Below are 14973 nucleotides of genomic sequence, written 5' to 3' on the forward strand. Positions count from 1 at the left end.
AGAAAGTACTGCTCTTTTTTTAGGGTGAACAATGTTGCTGAGCCCACAAAGTGGAACATATTCTTGGAAAAAAAGCTTTATGATACAATTTCCTGCCTTTGAGGTTAACTCAGCCTTCCAAGGCATTGGTTGTTCAGTGGTAGAATTCTCGCCTGCCACGCGGGAGGCCCGGGTTCGATTCCCGGCCAATGCAGGAAGTTTTGAACATGTCATTTCGACAAGTATGCAAACCCCTGAGGAGGAAATCTGTGTTAGATTGCCAGGCAAACAGAAATCTCTGGTCTTGGTCGAATTCTCAACTGACTCTTGAAAAATAAGACTTTGAACATTTACTCATTCTCAGTAGACTTTGGTGAATCCATTGCAGATTTCCAGTGTGTGAGGTGATTAACTTTTTGCAAGGCTTTAGTTGTTAAATGGGAAAGAGTAACCAACTTGTCAGTGACAACTGTCTTGAGTTTGGCATTTGTGACAATGTCCTGGGATTACCCACAAACGCCTCACCTGCAAACTAGTATTGTGTGGCTTGTGAGCGGTATAGAGCAAAATCGATTACATGTACGTGTTTGTGAGAGTCTCAGCTTTCCATAGCTGGGTCATAGTAGTTCCTAGCTCCAACCATTCAGTCTCTACAGATATTTTTGTTAGAAGGGTTTAAGCCCAACATTCCAAATTTAGGGTTAGTACCAATGCTCCACGTTTTTTCAAAGTTCCAACCCACCTGCTCCTCGTTAGTATAGTGGTGAGTATCCCCGCCTGTCACGCGGGAGACCGGGGTTCAATTCCCCGACGGGGAGAAAGTACTGCTCTTTTTTTAGGGTGAACAATGTTGCTGAGCCCACAAAGTGGAACATATTCTTGGAAAAAAAGCTTTATGATACAATTTCCTGCCTTTGAGGTTAACTCAGCCTTCCAAGGCATTGGTTGTTCAGTGGTAGAATTCTCGCCTGCCACGCGGGAGGCCCGGGTTCGATTCCCGGCCAATGCAGGAAGTTTTGAACATGTCATTTCGACAAGTATGCAAACCCCTGAGGAGGAAATCTGTGTTAGATTGCCAGGCAAACAGAAATCTCTGGTCTTGGTCGAATTCTCAACTGACTCTTGAAAAATAAGACTTTGAACATTTACTCATTCTCAGTAGACTTTGGTGAATCCATTGCAGATTTCCAGTGTGTGAGGTGATTAACTTTTTGCAAGGCTTTAGTTGTTAAATGGGAAAGAGTAACCAACTTGTCAGTGACAACTGTCTTGAGTTTGGCATTTGTGACAATGTCCTGGGATTACCCACAAACGCCTCACCTGCAAACTAGTATTGTGTGGCTTGTGAGCGGTATAGAGCAAAATCGATTACATGTACGTGTTTGTGAGAGTCTCAGCTTTCCATAGCTGGGTCATAGTAGTTCCTAGCTCCAACCATTCAGTCTCTACAGATATTTTTGTTAGAAGGGTTTAAGCCCAACATTCCAAATTTAGGGTTAGTACCAATGCTCCACGTTTTTTCAAAGTTCCAACCCACCTGCTCCTCGTTAGTATAGTGGTGAGTATCCCCGCCTGTCACGCGGGAGACCGGGGTTCAATTCCCCGACGGGGAGAAAGTACTGCTCTTTTTTTAGGGTGAACAATGTTGCTGAGCCCACAAAGTGGAACATATTCTTGGAAAAAAAGCTTTATGATACAATTTCCTGCCTTTGAGGTTAACTCAGCCTTCCAAGGCATTGGTTGTTCAGTGGTAGAATTCTCGCCTGCCACGCGGGAGGCCCGGGTTCGATTCCCGGCCAATGCAGGAAGTTTTGAACATGTCATTTCGACAAGTATGCAAACCCCTGAGGAGGAAATCTGTGTTAGATTGCCAGGCAAACAGAAATCTCTGGTCTTGGTCGAATTCTCAACTGACTCTTGAAAAATAAGACTTTGAACATTTACTCATTCTCAGTAGACTTTGGTGAATCCATTGCAGATTTCCAGTGTGTGAGGTGATTAACTTTTTGCAAGGCTTTAGTTGTTAAATGGGAAAGAGTAACCAACTTGTCAGTGACAACTGTCTTGAGTTTGGCATTTGTGACAATGTCCTGGGATTACCCACAAACGCCTCACCTGCAAACTAAGCTGCAAAAACCAAGCTATGAGGTCGAAAGAATTGTCCGTAGAGCTCCGAAACAGTATTGTGTCGAGGCACAGATCTGGGGAAGGGTACCAAAAACTGTCTGCAGTATTGAAGGTCCCCAAGAAGTGTCCTCCATCATTCTTAAATGGAAGAAGTTTGGAACCACCAAGACTCTTCCTAGAGCTGGCAGCCCGGCCAAACTGAGCAATCAGGGGAGAAGGGCCTTGGTCAGGGAGTTGATCAAGAACCCGATGGTCACTCTGGCCGAGCTCCAGAGTTCCTCTGTGGAGATGGGAGAACCTTCCAGAAAGACAACCACCTCTGCAGCACTCCACCAATCAGGCTTATACCTAGCTCCAACCATTCAGTCTCTACAGATATTTTTGTTAGAAGGGTTTAAGCCCAACATTCCAAATTTAGGGTTAGTACCAATGCTCCACGTTTTTTCAAAGTTCCAACCCACCTGCTCCTCGTTAGTATAGTGGTGAGTATCCCCGCCTGTCACGCGGGAGACCGGGGTTCAATTCCCCGACGGGGAGAAAGTACTGCTCTTTTTTTAGGGTGAACAATGTTGCTGAGCCCACAAAGTGGAACATATTCTTGGAAAAAAAGCTTTATGATACAATTTCCTGCCTTTGAGGTTAACTCAGCCTTCCAAGGCATTGGTTGTTCAGTGGTAGAATTCTCGCCTGCCACGCGGGAGGCCCGGGTTCGATTCCCGGCCAATGCAGGAAGTTTTGAACATGTCATTTCGACAAGTATGCAAACCCCTGAGGAGGAAATCTGTGTTAGATTGCCAGGCAAACAGAAATCTCTGGTCTTGGTCGAATTCTCAACTGACTCTTGAAAAATAAGACTTTGAACATTTACTCATTCTCAGTAGACTTTGGTGAATCCATTGCAGATTTCCAGTGTGTGAGGTGATTAACTTTTTGCAAGGCTTTAGTTGTTAAATGGGAAAGAGTAACCAACTTGTCAGTGACAACTGTCTTGAGTTTGGCATTTGTGACAATGTCCTGGGATTACCCACAAACGCCTCACCTGCAAACTAGTATTGTGTGGCTTGTGAGCGGTATAGAGCAAAATCGATTACATGTACGTGTTTGTGAGAGTCTCAGCTTTCCATAGCTGGGTCATAGTAGTTCCTAGCTCCAACCATTCAGTCTCTACAGATATTTTTGTTAGAAGGGTTTAAGCCCAACATTCCAAATTTAGGGTTAGTACCAATGCTCCACGTTTTTTCAAAGTTCCAACCCACCTGCTCCTCGTTAGTATAGTGGTGAGTATCCCCGCCTGTCACGCGGGAGACCGGGGTTCAATTCCCCGACGGGGAGAAAGTACTGCTCTTTTTTTAGGGTGAACAATGTTGCTGAGCCCACAAAGTGGAACATATTCTTGGAAAAAAAGCTTTATGATACAATTTCCTGCCTTTGAGGTTAACTCAGCCTTCCAAGGCATTGGTTGTTCAGTGGTAGAATTCTCGCCTGCCACGCGGGAGGCCCGGGTTCGATTCCCGGCCAATGCAGGAAGTTTTGAACATGTCATTTCGACAAGTATGCAAACCCCTGAGGAGGAAATCTGTGTTAGATTGCCAGGCAAACAGAAATCTCTGGTCTTGGTCGAATTCTCAACTGACTCTTGAAAAATAAGACTTTGAACATTTACTCATTCTCAGTAGACTTTGGTGAATCCATTGCAGATTTCCAGTGTGTGAGGTGATTAACTTTTTGCAAGGCTTTAGTTGTTAAATGGGAAAGAGTAACCAACTTGTCAGTGACAACTGTCTTGAGTTTGGCATTTGTGACAATGTCCTGGGATTACCCACAAACGCCTCACCTGCAAACTAGTATTGTGTGGCTTGTGAGCGGTATAGAGCAAAATCGATTACATGTACGTGTTTGTGAGAGTCTCAGCTTTCCATAGCTGGGTCATAGTAGTTCCTAGCTCCAACCATTCAGTCTCTACAGATATTTTTGTTAGAAGGGTTTAAGCCCAACATTCCAAATTTAGGGTTAGTACCAATGCTCCACGTTTTTTCAAAGTTCCAACCCACCTGCTCCTCGTTAGTATAGTGGTGAGTATCCCCGCCTGTCACGCGGGAGACCGGGGTTCAATTCCCCGACGGGGAGAAAGTACTGCTCTTTTTTTAGGGTGAACAATGTTGCTGAGCCCACAAAGTGGAACATATTCTTGGAAAAAAAGCTTTATGATACAATTTCCTGCCTTTGAGGTTAACTCAGCCTTCCAAGGCATTGGTTGTTCAGTGGTAGAATTCTCGCCTGCCACGCGGGAGGCCCGGGTTCGATTCCCGGCCAATGCAGGAAGTTTTGAACATGTCATTTCGACAAGTATGCAAACCCCTGAGGAGGAAATCTGTGTTAGATTGCCAGGCAAACAGAAATCTCTGGTCTTGGTCGAATTCTCAACTGACTCTTGAAAAATAAGACTTTGAACATTTACTCATTCTCAGTAGACTTTGGTGAATCCATTGCAGATTTCCAGTGTGTGAGGTGATTAACTTTTTGCAAGGCTTTAGTTGTTAAATGGGAAAGAGTAACCAACTTGTCAGTGACAACTGTCTTGAGTTTGGCATTTGTGACAATGTCCTGGGATTACCCACAAACGCCTCACCTGCAAACTAGTATTGTGTGGCTTGTGAGCGGTATAGAGCAAAATCGATTACATGTACGTGTTTGTGAGAGTCTCAGCTTTCCATAGCTGGGTCATAGTAGTTCCTAGCTCCAACCATTCAGTCTCTACAGATATTTTTGTTAGAAGGGTTTAAGCCCAACATTCCAAATTTAGGGTTAGTACCAATGCTCCACGTTTTTTCAAAGTTCCAACCCACCTGCTCCTCGTTAGTATAGTGGTGAGTATCCCCGCCTGTCACGCGGGAGACCGGGGTTCAATTCCCCGACGGGGAGAAAGTACTGCTCTTTTTTTAGGGTGAACAATGTTGCTGAGCCCACAAAGTGGAACATATTCTTGGAAAAAAAGCTTTATGATACAATTTCCTGCCTTTGAGGTTAACTCAGCCTTCCAAGGCATTGGTTGTTCAGTGGTAGAATTCTCGCCTGCCACGCGGGAGGCCCGGGTTCGATTCCCGGCCAATGCAGGAAGTTTTGAACATGTCATTTCGACAAGTATGCAAACCCCTGAGGAGGAAATCTGTGTTAGATTGCCAGGCAAACAGAAATCTCTGGTCTTGGTCGAATTCTCAACTGACTCTTGAAAAATAAGACTTTGAACATTTACTCATTCTCAGTAGACTTTGGTGAATCCATTGCAGATTTCCAGTGTGTGAGGTGATTAACTTTTTGCAAGGCTTTAGTTGTTAAATGGGAAAGAGTAACCAACTTGTCAGTGACAACTGTCTTGAGTTTGGCATTTGTGACAATGTCCTGGGATTACCCACAAACGCCTCACCTGCAAACTAGTATTGTGTGGCTTGTGAGCGGTATAGAGCAAAATCGATTACATGTACGTGTTTGTGAGAGTCTCAGCTTTCCATAGCTGGGTCATAGTAGTTCCTAGCTCCAACCATTCAGTCTCTACAGATATTTTTGTTAGAAGGGTTTAAGCCCAACATTCCAAATTTAGGGTTAGTACCAATGCTCCACGTTTTTTCAAAGTTCCAACCCACCTGCTCCTCGTTAGTATAGTGGTGAGTATCCCCGCCTGTCACGCGGGAGACCGGGGTTCAATTCCCCGACGGGGAGAAAGTACTGCTCTTTTTTTAGGGTGAACAATGTTGCTGAGCCCACAAAGTGGAACATATTCTTGGAAAAAAAGCTTTATGATACAATTTCCTGCCTTTGAGGTTAACTCAGCCTTCCAAGGCATTGGTTGTTCAGTGGTAGAATTCTCGCCTGCCACGCGGGAGGCCCGGGTTCGATTCCCGGCCAATGCAGGAAGTTTTGAACATGTCATTTCGACAAGTATGCAAACCCCTGAGGAGGAAATCTGTGTTAGATTGCCAGGCAAACAGAAATCTCTGGTCTTGGTCGAATTCTCAACTGACTCTTGAAAAATAAGACTTTGAACATTTACTCATTCTCAGTAGACTTTGGTGAATCCATTGCAGATTTCCAGTGTGTGAGGTGATTAACTTTTTGCAAGGCTTTAGTTGTTAAATGGGAAAGAGTAACCAACTTGTCAGTGACAACTGTCTTGAGTTTGGCATTTGTGACAATGTCCTGGGATTACCCACAAACGCCTCACCTGCAAACTAGTATTGTGTGGCTTGTGAGCGGTATAGAGCAAAATCGATTACATGTACGTGTTTGTGAGAGTCTCAGCTTTCCATAGCTGGGTCATAGTAGTTCCTAGCTCCAACCATTCAGTCTCTACAGATATTTTTGTTAGAAGGGTTTAAGCCCAACATTCCAAATTTAGGGTTAGTACCAATGCTCCACGTTTTTTCAAAGTTCCAACCCACCTGCTCCTCGTTAGTATAGTGGTGAGTATCCCCGCCTGTCACGCGGGAGACCGGGGTTCAATTCCCCGACGGGGAGAAAGTACTGCTCTTTTTTTAGGGTGAACAATGTTGCTGAGCCCACAAAGTGGAACATATTCTTGGAAAAAAAGCTTTATGATACAATTTCCTGCCTTTGAGGTTAACTCAGCCTTCCAAGGCATTGGTTGTTCAGTGGTAGAATTCTCGCCTGCCACGCGGGAGGCCCGGGTTCGATTCCCGGCCAATGCAGGAAGTTTTGAACATGTCATTTCGACAAGTATGCAAACCCCTGAGGAGGAAATCTGTGTTAGATTGCCAGGCAAACAGAAATCTCTGGTCTTGGTCGAATTCTCAACTGACTCTTGAAAAATAAGACTTTGAACATTTACTCATTCTCAGTAGACTTTGGTGAATCCATTGCAGATTTCCAGTGTGTGAGGTGATTAACTTTTTGCAAGGCTTTAGTTGTTAAATGGGAAAGAGTAACCAACTTGTCAGTGACAACTGTCTTGAGTTTGGCATTTGTGACAATGTCCTGGGATTACCCACAAACGCCTCACCTGCAAACTAGTATTGTGTGGCTTGTGAGCGGTATAGAGCAAAATCGATTACATGTACGTGTTTGTGAGAGTCTCAGCTTTCCATAGCTGGGTCATAGTAGTTCCTAGCTCCAACCATTCAGTCTCTACAGATATTTTTGTTAGAAGGGTTTAAGCCCAACATTCCAAATTTAGGGTTAGTACCAATGCTCCACGTTTTTTCAAAGTTCCAACCCACCTGCTCCTCGTTAGTATAGTGGTGAGTATCCCCGCCTGTCACGCGGGAGACCGGGGTTCAATTCCCCGACGGGGAGAAAGTACTGCTCTTTTTTTAGGGTGAACAATGTTGCTGAGCCCACAAAGTGGAACATATTCTTGGAAAAAAAGCTTTATGATACAATTTCCTGCCTTTGAGGTTAACTCAGCCTTCCAAGGCATTGGTTGTTCAGTGGTAGAATTCTCGCCTGCCACGCGGGAGGCCCGGGTTCGATTCCCGGCCAATGCAGGAAGTTTTGAACATGTCATTTCGACAAGTATGCAAACCCCTGAGGAGGAAATCTGTGTTAGATTGCCAGGCAAACAGAAATCTCTGGTCTTGGTCGAATTCTCAACTGACTCTTGAAAAATAAGACTTTGAACATTTACTCATTCTCAGTAGACTTTGGTGAATCCATTGCAGATTTCCAGTGTGTGAGGTGATTAACTTTTTGCAAGGCTTTAGTTGTTAAATGGGAAAGAGTAACCAACTTGTCAGTGACAACTGTCTTGAGTTTGGCATTTGTGACAATGTCCTGGGATTACCCACAAACGCCTCACCTGCAAACTAGTATTGTGTGGCTTGTGAGCGGTATAGAGCAAAATCGATTACATGTACGTGTTTGTGAGAGTCTCAGCTTTCCATAGCTGGGTCATAGTAGTTCCTAGCTCCAACCATTCAGTCTCTACAGATATTTTTGTTAGAAGGGTTTAAGCCCAACATTCCAAATTTAGGGTTAGTACCAATGCTCCACGTTTTTTCAAAGTTCCAACCCACCTGCTCCTCGTTAGTATAGTGGTGAGTATCCCCGCCTGTCACGCGGGAGACCGGGGTTCAATTCCCCGACGGGGAGAAAGTACTGCTCTTTTTTTAGGGTGAACAATGTTGCTGAGCCCACAAAGTGGAACATATTCTTGGAAAAAAAGCTTTATGATACAATTTCCTGCCTTTGAGGTTAACTCAGCCTTCCAAGGCATTGGTTGTTCAGTGGTAGAATTCTCGCCTGCCACGCGGGAGGCCCGGGTTCGATTCCCGGCCAATGCAGGAAGTTTTGAACATGTCATTTCGACAAGTATGCAAACCCCTGAGGAGGAAATCTGTGTTAGATTGCCAGGCAAACAGAAATCTCTGGTCTTGGTCGAATTCTCAACTGACTCTTGAAAAATAAGACTTTGAACATTTACTCATTCTCAGTAGACTTTGGTGAATCCATTGCAGATTTCCAGTGTGTGAGGTGATTAACTTTTTGCAAGGCTTTAGTTGTTAAATGGGAAAGAGTAACCAACTTGTCAGTGACAACTGTCTTGAGTTTGGCATTTGTGACAATGTCCTGGGATTACCCACAAACGCCTCACCTGCAAACTAGTATTGTGTGGCTTGTGAGCGGTATAGAGCAAAATCGATTACATGTACGTGTTTGTGAGAGTCTCAGCTTTCCATAGCTGGGTCATAGTAGTTCCTAGCTCCAACCATTCAGTCTCTACAGATATTTTTGTTAGAAGGGTTTAAGCCCAACATTCCAAATTTAGGGTTAGTACCAATGCTCCACGTTTTTTCAAAGTTCCAACCCACCTGCTCCTCGTTAGTATAGTGGTGAGTATCCCCGCCTGTCACGCGGGAGACCGGGGTTCAATTCCCCGACGGGGAGAAAGTACTGCTCTTTTTTTAGGGTGAACAATGTTGTTGAGCCCACAAAGTGGAACATATTCTTGGAAAAAAAGCTTTATGATACAATTTCCTGCCTTTGAGGTTAACTCAGCCTTCCAAGGCATTGGTTGTTCAGTGGTAGAATTCTCGCCTGCCACGCGGGAGGCCCGGGTTCGATTCCCGGCCAATGCAGGAAGTTTTGAACATGTCATTTCGACAAGTATGCAAACCCCTGAGGAGGAAATCTGTGTTAGATTGCCAGGCAAACAGAAATCTCTGGTCTTGGTCGAATTCTCAACTGACTCTTGAAAAATAAGACTTTGAACATTTACTCATTCTCAGTAGACTTTGGTGAATCCATTGCAGATTTCCAGTGTGTGAGGTGATTAACTTTTTGCAAGGCTTTAGTTGTTAAATGGGAAAGAGTAACCAACTTGTCAGTGACAACTGTCTTGAGTTTGGCATTTGTGACAATGTCCTGGGATTACCCACAAACGCCTCACCTGCAAACTAGTATTGTGTGGCTTGTGAGCGGTATAGAGCAAAATCGATTACATGTACGTGTTTGTGAGAGTCTCAGCTTTCCATAGCTGGGTCATAGTAGTTCCTAGCTCCAACCATTCAGTCTCTACAGATATTTTTGTTAGAAGGGTTTAAGCCCAACATTCCAAATTTAGGGTTAGTACCAATGCTCCACGTTTTTTCAAAGTTCCAACCCACCTGCTCCTCGTTAGTATAGTGGTGAGTATCCCCGCCTGTCACGCGGGAGACCGGGGTTCAATTCCCCGACGGGGAGAAAGTACTGCTCTTTTTTTAGGGTGAACAATGTTGCTGAGCCCACAAAGTGGAACATATTCTTGGAAAAAAAGCTTTATGATACAATTTCCTGCCTTTGAGGTTAACTCAGCCTTCCAAGGCATTGGTTGTTCAGTGGTAGAATTCTCGCCTGCCACGCGGGAGGCCCGGGTTCGATTCCCGGCCAATGCAGGAAGTTTTGAACATGTCATTTCGACAAGTATGCAAACCCCTGAGGAGGAAATCTGTGTTAGATTGCCAGGCAAACAGAAATCTCTGGTCTTGGTCGAATTCTCAACTGACTCTTGAAAAATAAGACTTTGAACATTTACTCATTCTCAGTAGACTTTGGTGAATCCATTGCAGATTTCCAGTGTGTGAGGTGATTAACTTTTTGCAAGGCTTTAGTTGTTAAATGGGAAAGAGTAACCAACTTGTCAGTGACAACTGTCTTGAGTTTGGCATTTGTGACAATGTCCTGGGATTACCCACAAACGCCTCACCTGCAAACTAGTATTGTGTGGCTTGTGAGCGGTATAGAGCAAAATCGATTACATGTACGTGTTTGTGAGAGTCTCAGCTTTCCATAGCTGGGTCATAGTAGTTCCTAGCTCCAACCATTCAGTCTCTACAGATATTTTTGTTAGAAGGGTTTAAGCCCAACATTCCAAATTTAGGGTTAGTACCAATGCTCCACGTTTTTTCAAAGTTCCAACCCACCTGCTCCTCGTTAGTATAGTGGTGAGTATCCCCGCCTGTCACGCGGGAGACCGGGGTTCAATTCCCCGACGGGGAGAAAGTACTGCTCTTTTTTTAGGGTGAACAATGTTGCTGAGCCCACAAAGTGGAACATATTCTTGGAAAAAAAGCTTTATGATACAATTTCCTGCCTTTGAGGTTAACTCAGCCTTCCAAGGCATTGGTTGTTCAGTGGTAGAATTCTCGCCTGCCACGCGGGAGGCCCGGGTTCGATTCCCGGCCAATGCAGGAAGTTTTGAACATGTCATTTCGACAAGTATGCAAACCCCTGAGGAGGAAATCTGTGTTAGATTGCCAGGCAAACAGAAATCTCTGGTCTTGGTCGAATTCTCAACTGACTCTTGAAAAATAAGACTTTGAACATTTACTCATTCTCAGTAGACTTTGGTGAATCCATTGCAGATTTCCAGTGTGTGAGGTGATTAACTTTTTGCAAGGCTTTAGTTGTTAAATGGGAAAGAGTAACCAACTTGTCAGTGACAACTGTCTTGAGTTTGGCATTTGTGACAATGTCCTGGGATTACCCACAAACGCCTCACCTGCAAACTAGTATTGTGTGGCTTGTGAGCGGTATAGAGCAAAATCGATTACATGTACGTGTTTGTGAGAGTCTCAGCTTTCCATAGCTGGGTCATAGTAGTTCCTAGCTCCAACCATTCAGTCTCTACAGATATTTTTGTTAGAAGGGTTTAAGCCCAACATTCCAAATTTAGGGTTAGTACCAATGCTCCACGTTTTTTCAAAGTTCCAACCCACCTGCTCCTCGTTAGTATAGTGGTGAGTATCCCCGCCTGTCACGCGGGAGACCGGGGTTCAATTCCCCGACGGGGAGAAAGTACTGCTCTTTTTTTAGGGTGAACAATGTTGCTGAGCCCACAAAGTGGAACATATTCTTGGAAAAAAAGCTTTATGATACAATTTCCTGCCTTTGAGGTTAACTCAGCCTTCCAAGGCATTGGTTGTTCAGTGGTAGAATTCTCGCCTGCCACGCGGGAGGCCCGGGTTCGATTCCCGGCCAATGCAGGAAGTTTTGAACATGTCATTTCGACAAGTATGCAAACCCCTGAGGAGGAAATCTGTGTTAGATTGCCAGGCAAACAGAAATCTCTGGTCTTGGTCGAATTCTCAACTGACTCTTGAAAAATAAGACTTTGAACATTTACTCATTCTCAGTAGACTTTGGTGAATCCATTGCAGATTTCCAGTGTGTGAGGTGATTAACTTTTTGCAAGGCTTTAGTTGTTAAATGGGAAAGAGTAACCAACTTGTCAGTGACAACTGTCTTGAGTTTGGCATTTGTGACAATGTCCTGGGATTACCCACAAACGCCTCACCTGCAAACTAGTATTGTGTGGCTTGTGAGCGGTATAGAGCAAAATCGATTACATGTACGTGTTTGTGAGAGTCTCAGCTTTCCATAGCTGGGTCATAGTAGTTCCTAGCTCCAACCATTCAGTCTCTACAGATATTTTTGTTAGAAGGGTTTAAGCCCAACATTCCAAATTTAGGGTTAGTACCAATGCTCCACGTTTTTTCAAAGTTCCAACCCACCTGCTCCTCGTTAGTATAGTGGTGAGTATCCCCGCCTGTCACGCGGGAGACCGGGGTTCAATTCCCCGACGGGGAGAAAGTACTGCTCTTTTTTTAGGGTGAACAATGTTGCTGAGCCCACAAAGTGGAACATATTCTTGGAAAAAAAGCTTTATGATACAATTTCCTGCCTTTGAGGTTAACTCAGCCTTCCAAGGCATTGGTTGTTCAGTGGTAGAATTCTCGCCTGCCACGCGGGAGGCCCGGGTTCGATTCCCGGCCAATGCAGGAAGTTTTGAACATGTCATTTCGACAAGTATGCAAACCCCTGAGGAGGAAATCTGTGTTAGATTGCCAGGCAAACAGAAATCTCTGGTCTTGGTCGAATTCTCAACTGACTCTTGAAAAATAAGACTTTGAACATTTACTCATTCTCAGTAGACTTTGGTGAATCCATTGCAGATTTCCAGTGTGTGAGGTGATTAACTTTTTGCAAGGCTTTAGTTGTTAAATGGGAAAGAGTAACCAACTTGTCAGTGACAACTGTCTTGAGTTTGGCATTTGTGACAATGTCCTGGGATTACCCACAAACGCCTCACCTGCAAACTAGTATTGTGTGGCTTGTGAGCGGTATAGAGCAAAATCGATTACATGTACGTGTTTGTGAGAGTCTCAGCTTTCCATAGCTGGGTCATAGTAGTTCCTAGCTCCAACCATTCAGTCTCTACAGATATTTTTGTTAGAAGGGTTTAAGCCCAACATTCCAAATTTAGGGTTAGTACCAATGCTCCACGTTTTTTCAAAGTTCCAACCCACCTGCTCCTCGTTAGTATAGTGGTGAGTATCCCCGCCTGTCACGCGGGAGACCGGGGTTCAATTCCCCGACGGGGAGAAAGTACTGCTCTTTTTTTAGGGTGAACAATGTTGTTGAGCCCACAAAGTGGAACATATTCTTGGAAAAAAAGCTTTATGATACAATTTCCTGCCTTTGAGGTTAACTCAGCCTTCCAAGGCATTGGTTGTTCAGTGGTAGAATTCTCGCCTGCCACGCGGGAGGCCCGGGTTCGATTCCCGGCCAATGCAGGAAGTTTTGAACATGTCATTTCGACAAGTATGCAAACCCCTGAGGAGGAAATCTGTGTTAGATTGCCAGGCAAACAGAAATCTCTGGTCTTGGTCGAATTCTCAACTGACTCTTGAAAAATAAGACTTTGAACATTTACTCATTCTCAGTAGACTTTGGTGAATCCATTGCAGATTTCCAGTGTGTGAGGTGATTAACTTTTTGCAAGGCTTTAGTTGTTAAATGGGAAAGAGTAACCAACTTGTCAGTGACAACTGTCTTGAGTTTGGCATTTGTGACAATGTCCTGGGATTACCCACAAACGCCTCACCTGCAAACTAGTATTGTGTGGCTTGTGAGCGGTATAGAGCAAAATCGATTACATGTACGTGTTTGTGAGAGTCTCAGCTTTCCATAGCTGGGTCATAGTAGTTCCTAGCTCCAACCATTCAGTCTCTACAGATATTTTTGTTAGAAGGGTTTAAGCCCAACATTCCAAATTTAGGGTTAGTACCAATGCTCCACGTTTTTTCAAAGTTCCAACCCACCTGCTCCTCGTTAGTATAGTGGTGAGTATCCCCGCCTGTCACGCGGGAGACCGGGGTTCAATTCCCCGACGGGGAGAAAGTACTGCTCTTTTTTTAGGGTGAACAATGTTGCTGAGCCCACAAAGTGGAACATATTCTTGGAAAAAAAGCTTTATGATACAATTTCCTGCCTTTGAGGTTAACTCAGCCTTCCAAGGCATTGGTTGTTCAGTGGTAGAATTCTCGCCTGCCACGCGGGAGGCCCGGGTTCGATTCCCGGCCAATGCAGGAAGTTTTGAACATGTCATTTCGACAAGTATGCAAACCCCTGAGGAGGAAATCTGTGTTAGATTGCCAGGCAAACAGAAATCTCTGGTCTTGGTCGAATTCTCAACTGACTCTTGAAAAATAAGACTTTGAACATTTACTCATTCTCAGTAGACTTTGGTGAATCCATTGCAGATTTCCAGTGTGTGAGGTGATTAACTTTTTGCAAGGCTTTAGTTGTTAAATGGGAAAGAGTAACCAACTTGTCAGTGACAACTGTCTTGAGTTTGGCATTTGTGACAATGTCCTGGGATTACCCACAAACGCCTCACCTGCAAACTAGTATTGTGTGGCTTGTGAGCGGTATAGAGCAAAATCGATTACATGTACGTGTTTGTGAGAGTCTCAGCTTTCCATAGCTGGGTCATAGTAGTTCCTAGCTCCAACCATTCAGTCTCTACAGATATTTTTGTTAGAAGGGTTTAAGCCCAACATTCCAAATTTAGGGTTAGTACCAATGCTCCACGTTTTTTCAAAGTTCCAACCCACCTGCTCCTCGTTAGTATAGTGGTGAGTATCCCCGCCTGTCACGCGGGAGACCGGGGTTCAATTCCCCGACGGGGAGAAAGTACTGCTCTTTTTTTAGGGTGAACAATGTTGCTGAGCCCACAAAGTGGAACATATTCTTGGAAAAAAAGCTTTATGATACAATTTCCTGCCTTTGAGGTTAACTCAGCCTTCCAAGGCATTGGTTGTTCAGTGGTAGAATTCTCGCCTGCCACGCGGGAGGCCCGGGTTCGATTCCCGGCCAATGCAGGAAGTTTTGAACATGTCATTTCGACAAGTATGCAAACCCCTGAGGAGGAAATCTGTGTTAGATTGCCAGGCAAACAGAAATCTCTGGTCTTGGTCGAATTCTCAACTGACTCTTGAAAAATAAGACTTTGAACATTTACTCATTCTCAGTAGACTTTGGTGAATCCATTGCAGATTTCCAGTGTGTGAGGTGATTAACTTTTTGCAAGGCTTT

General features: G+C 44.4%; 19 non-coding genes across 19 annotated transcripts; all 19 read left to right on the forward strand.

Moving 5' to 3' along the window:
* Positions 1-122: 122 nt before the first annotated feature.
* On the forward strand, positions 123-193 carry trnag-gcc (transfer RNA glycine (anticodon GCC)). Its single transcript has one exon. It is a non-coding gene; the product is annotated as a tRNA-Gly (tRNA).
* A 724-nt stretch (positions 194-917) lies between these two features.
* On the forward strand, positions 918-988 carry trnag-gcc (transfer RNA glycine (anticodon GCC)). Its single transcript has one exon. It is a non-coding gene; the product is annotated as a tRNA-Gly (tRNA).
* Positions 989-1712: 724 nt separating this feature from the next.
* On the forward strand, positions 1713-1783 carry trnag-gcc (transfer RNA glycine (anticodon GCC)). The gene has a single exon. It is a non-coding gene; the product is annotated as a tRNA-Gly (tRNA).
* Positions 1784-2763: 980 nt separating this feature from the next.
* On the forward strand, positions 2764-2834 carry trnag-gcc (transfer RNA glycine (anticodon GCC)). The gene has a single exon. It is a non-coding gene; the product is annotated as a tRNA-Gly (tRNA).
* A 724-nt stretch (positions 2835-3558) lies between these two features.
* Positions 3559-3629, forward strand: trnag-gcc (transfer RNA glycine (anticodon GCC)). Its single transcript has one exon. It is a non-coding gene; the product is annotated as a tRNA-Gly (tRNA).
* Positions 3630-4353: 724 nt separating this feature from the next.
* trnag-gcc (transfer RNA glycine (anticodon GCC)) lies at positions 4354-4424 on the forward strand. The gene has a single exon. It is a non-coding gene; the product is annotated as a tRNA-Gly (tRNA).
* A 724-nt stretch (positions 4425-5148) lies between these two features.
* trnag-gcc (transfer RNA glycine (anticodon GCC)) lies at positions 5149-5219 on the forward strand. The gene has a single exon. It is a non-coding gene; the product is annotated as a tRNA-Gly (tRNA).
* A 724-nt stretch (positions 5220-5943) lies between these two features.
* trnag-gcc (transfer RNA glycine (anticodon GCC)) lies at positions 5944-6014 on the forward strand. The gene has a single exon. It is a non-coding gene; the product is annotated as a tRNA-Gly (tRNA).
* Positions 6015-6738: 724 nt separating this feature from the next.
* On the forward strand, positions 6739-6809 carry trnag-gcc (transfer RNA glycine (anticodon GCC)). The gene has a single exon. It is a non-coding gene; the product is annotated as a tRNA-Gly (tRNA).
* A 724-nt stretch (positions 6810-7533) lies between these two features.
* trnag-gcc (transfer RNA glycine (anticodon GCC)) lies at positions 7534-7604 on the forward strand. Its single transcript has one exon. It is a non-coding gene; the product is annotated as a tRNA-Gly (tRNA).
* Positions 7605-8328: 724 nt separating this feature from the next.
* trnag-gcc (transfer RNA glycine (anticodon GCC)) lies at positions 8329-8399 on the forward strand. Its single transcript has one exon. It is a non-coding gene; the product is annotated as a tRNA-Gly (tRNA).
* A 724-nt stretch (positions 8400-9123) lies between these two features.
* Positions 9124-9194, forward strand: trnag-gcc (transfer RNA glycine (anticodon GCC)). The gene has a single exon. It is a non-coding gene; the product is annotated as a tRNA-Gly (tRNA).
* Positions 9195-9918: 724 nt separating this feature from the next.
* Positions 9919-9989, forward strand: trnag-gcc (transfer RNA glycine (anticodon GCC)). Its single transcript has one exon. It is a non-coding gene; the product is annotated as a tRNA-Gly (tRNA).
* Positions 9990-10713: 724 nt separating this feature from the next.
* Positions 10714-10784, forward strand: trnag-gcc (transfer RNA glycine (anticodon GCC)). Its single transcript has one exon. It is a non-coding gene; the product is annotated as a tRNA-Gly (tRNA).
* Positions 10785-11508: 724 nt separating this feature from the next.
* Positions 11509-11579, forward strand: trnag-gcc (transfer RNA glycine (anticodon GCC)). The gene has a single exon. It is a non-coding gene; the product is annotated as a tRNA-Gly (tRNA).
* A 724-nt stretch (positions 11580-12303) lies between these two features.
* trnag-gcc (transfer RNA glycine (anticodon GCC)) lies at positions 12304-12374 on the forward strand. Its single transcript has one exon. It is a non-coding gene; the product is annotated as a tRNA-Gly (tRNA).
* A 724-nt stretch (positions 12375-13098) lies between these two features.
* Positions 13099-13169, forward strand: trnag-gcc (transfer RNA glycine (anticodon GCC)). Its single transcript has one exon. It is a non-coding gene; the product is annotated as a tRNA-Gly (tRNA).
* Positions 13170-13893: 724 nt separating this feature from the next.
* On the forward strand, positions 13894-13964 carry trnag-gcc (transfer RNA glycine (anticodon GCC)). Its single transcript has one exon. It is a non-coding gene; the product is annotated as a tRNA-Gly (tRNA).
* Positions 13965-14688: 724 nt separating this feature from the next.
* trnag-gcc (transfer RNA glycine (anticodon GCC)) lies at positions 14689-14759 on the forward strand. The gene has a single exon. It is a non-coding gene; the product is annotated as a tRNA-Gly (tRNA).
* Positions 14760-14973: the final 214 nt, after the last annotated feature.

The sequence above is a fragment of the Oncorhynchus mykiss genome, chromosome 5, assembly GCF_057628025.1.
Source record: "Oncorhynchus mykiss isolate SJ-2025 chromosome 5, ASM5762802v1, whole genome shotgun sequence".
Classification (NCBI taxonomy): Eukaryota; Metazoa; Chordata; class Actinopteri; order Salmoniformes; family Salmonidae; genus Oncorhynchus; species Oncorhynchus mykiss.